The sequence below is a fragment of the Oncorhynchus nerka genome, linkage group LG27, assembly GCF_034236695.1.
Source record: "Oncorhynchus nerka isolate Pitt River linkage group LG27, Oner_Uvic_2.0, whole genome shotgun sequence".
NCBI classification, from domain to species: Eukaryota; Metazoa; Chordata; class Actinopteri; order Salmoniformes; family Salmonidae; genus Oncorhynchus; species Oncorhynchus nerka.
Genome location: NC_088422.1, coordinates 7,220,449 through 7,223,720, shown reverse-complemented (window position 1 = coordinate 7,223,720; position 3,272 = coordinate 7,220,449).

Here is a 3,272-nt window from a genome sequence, read left to right as displayed (position 1 = left end):
ATTTACTTGACACATTGGAAAGAATTAACAAAACAACTGCGCAAACTAGAATGATATTTGGCCCTGAACAGAGAAATCACAGTGTCAGAACACATGACCACTGTGACTGACCCAAATGTGAGGAAATCTTTGAACATGTACAAACTCAGTGAGCATTGCCTTGCTATTGAGAAAGACCGTTGACGGCAGACCTGGCTCTCAAGAGAAGACAGGCTATGTGCACGTGTTACGTTCCCCAGTTTATATATTGTAGTTTGTGTATTTGCATGTGTTTATTTCAGGAAATGGCTTCCTGAAATCCCTCAAGCAGCTGATTGGTCGACTCCATGGCTAATTGGAGAGCTGACCCCGCCCCCTCGCAGCTGTCTCCAATTACCCATTCAATCTGAAGCTATATAAAAGCCAGTGTTCTGTTCACAGCTAACGCATGCTCAGTCTAATTGGCCCAGTGCAGCAGGGGTTTCACAACACCTGCTCAGTCTAACTGTGGCCCAGTGAAGCCTGGGTTTTACAACACCTGCTCAGTCTAACTGGCCCAGAAGAGCCTGGGTTTTACAGAGAGAAAACACATCACTTTAGTGCAATTTTCACAAGTATTTGGTACATTTTCACAACTCCTAGCATTGTAAAACCTTTTCACCCTCCTAAGGGGGAAGGGACACTGTCTCTCCTTTTACGACAGTGCACGTGTGTGTATCCTTTAAATCTCACTCCACTGCAGCCCCGTCAATGTGCTCGCCGTCCCGTCTCCTATAGTCTACGATCAGCTCCTTGGTCTCCTTGGCTAGGGTCAGTTTGTTATATCTGGAGTACTTCTCCTGTCTTATTCGGTGTCCTGTGTGAATCTAAGAGTGCGTTCTCTAATTCTCTCCTTCTCTCTTTCTTTCTCTCTCTCGGAGGACCTGAGCCCTAGGACCATGCCCCAGGACTACCTGACATGATGACTCCTTGCTGTCCCCAGTCCATCTGACCGTGCTGCTGCTCCAGTTTCAACTGTTCTGCCTTATTATTATACGACCATGCTGGTCATTTATGAACATTTGAACATCTTGGCCATGTTCTGTTATAATCTCCACCCGGCACAGCCAGAAGAGGACTGGCCACCCCACGTAGCCTGGTTCCTCTCTAGGTTTCTTCCTAGGTTTTGGCCTTTCTAAGGAGTTTTTCCTAGCCACCGTGCTTCTACACCTGCATTGCTTGCTGTTTGAGGTTTTAGGCTGTGTTTCTGTACAGCACTTTGAGATATCAGCTGATGTACGAAGGGCTATATAAATACATTTGATTTGATTTGGTCTTACTGACGTTGAGGGAGAGGTTGTTGTTCCGGCACCACACTGCCAGGTCACTGACCTCCTCCCTGTAGGCTGTCTCATCGTCGCCAGTGATCAGGTCTACCGTCATGTCGTCAGCAAACTTGATGATAGTGTTGGAAGTCATTTGTGGCCATGAAATCGTGGGTGAACCGGGAGTAGTGAAGAGGACTAAGAACACACCCCTGTGGGGCCCCCGTGTTGCGGGTCAGCGTGGCGGAGGATAATGTTTCCTACCCTCACCACCTGGGGTCAGCCCGTCAGGAAGTCCAGGATCCAGTTGCAGAGGGAGGTGTACAGTCACAGGGTCCTAACCTTGGTGACGAACTTGAAGGGGACAATGGTGTTGAACGCTGAGCTGTAGTCAATGAGCAGCATTCTCACCTAGGTATTCCTCTTATCTAGACAGGTGAGGGCCGTGTGGAGTGCAAATGATATTCCATCATCCATGGATCTATCGGGTGGTATGTAAATTGTAGTGGGTCTAGGGTGTCAGGTAAGGTGGAGGTGATATGGTCTTTAACTAGCCTCTCAAAGTACTTCATGATGACAGAAGTGAGTGCTACGGGCGATAGTCATTTAGTTCAGTTACCTTCGCCTTCTTGGGTACAGGAACAATGTTGGACATCTTGAAGCAAGTGGGGACAACAGACTGGGATATGGAGAGATTGAATATGTCCGTAAAACACTCCAGCCAGCAGGTCTGGACATGCTCTGAGGACGCGGCTTGGGAAGCCGTCTGGGCCAGCAGTGTCGGCCACGGAGAACAAGAGCACACAGTCCTCGTCAGCGTCGGTGGCTCGATTTTGTTTTCCTCGAAGCAGCCAAGGGGTTTAGCTCATCTGGGAGCGAGGGGTCGGTGTCCCCAACGTGGCTGGCTTTCCCTTTATAATCTGTGAATATCTGAAGACCCTGCCACATACATCTCGTGTTTGAACCGTTGAATTGAGACTCCACTTTGTCCCTCTACTGTCATATTGCCTCTTTGAGAACCTTCGGAGGCTGTAGCTTGTCTGTTTGGAAACGTCCATGTTCCCAGTCACCTTGCCCCCCCCCCGACTTCAAACACAGGATCCAGGTCAGGGAAGCCGAAGTAGTTCTTTCAGGAAGTAGTTATTCCAGGAAGTAGTTATTTCAAGAGGTAGTTATTTCAGGAAGTATTTCTTTCAGGAGGTAGTTATTCCAGGAAGTAGTTATTCCAGGAAGTAGTTATTTCAAGAGGTAGTTATTTCAGGAAGTATTTCTTTCAGGAAGTAGTTATTCCAGGAAGTAGTTATTTCAGGAAGTAGTTATTCCAGGAAGTAGTTATTTCAGGAAGTAGTTCTTTCAGGAAGTAGTTATTCCAGGATGTAGTTATTCCAGGAAGTAGTTATTCCAGGAAGTAGTTATTTCAAGAGGTAGTTATTTCAGGAAGTATTTATTTCAGGAAGTAGTTATTCCAGGAAGAAGTAGTTATTCCAGGAAGTAGCTATTTCAGGAAGTAGTTCTTTCAGGAAGTAGTTATTCTAGGATGTAGTTATTCCAGGCAGTAGTTATTCAAGGAAGTAGTTATTCCAGGAAGTAGTTATTCCAGGAAGTAGCTATTTCAGGAAGTAGTTCTTTCAGGAAGTAGTTATTCCAGGAAGTAGTTATTTCAGGAAGTAGTTCGTCCAGGAAGTAGTTATTTCAGGAAGTAGTTATTCCCGGAAGTAGTTATTTCAGTAGTTTAGTTGTAATAGGGTCCAGTAGACAGATGAAAGATTTTGATGCCATGACTAGTGAATGTGTTGGGAGATTACGGTGATTATTTCTAGAGTGTAAGAGGTCCTGGCAGTTTTGTGCAGACTCAGGACCACTGAATTTGGGAGAAACGCGGCTTGAAAGTCAATTACTTTCTTTGAAAAAAGTTCATGAATTCATCACTGCTGAGGTGAAGGCCATCATCACTTGGGGAATGCTGCTTTTTATTCATCACTGCTGAGG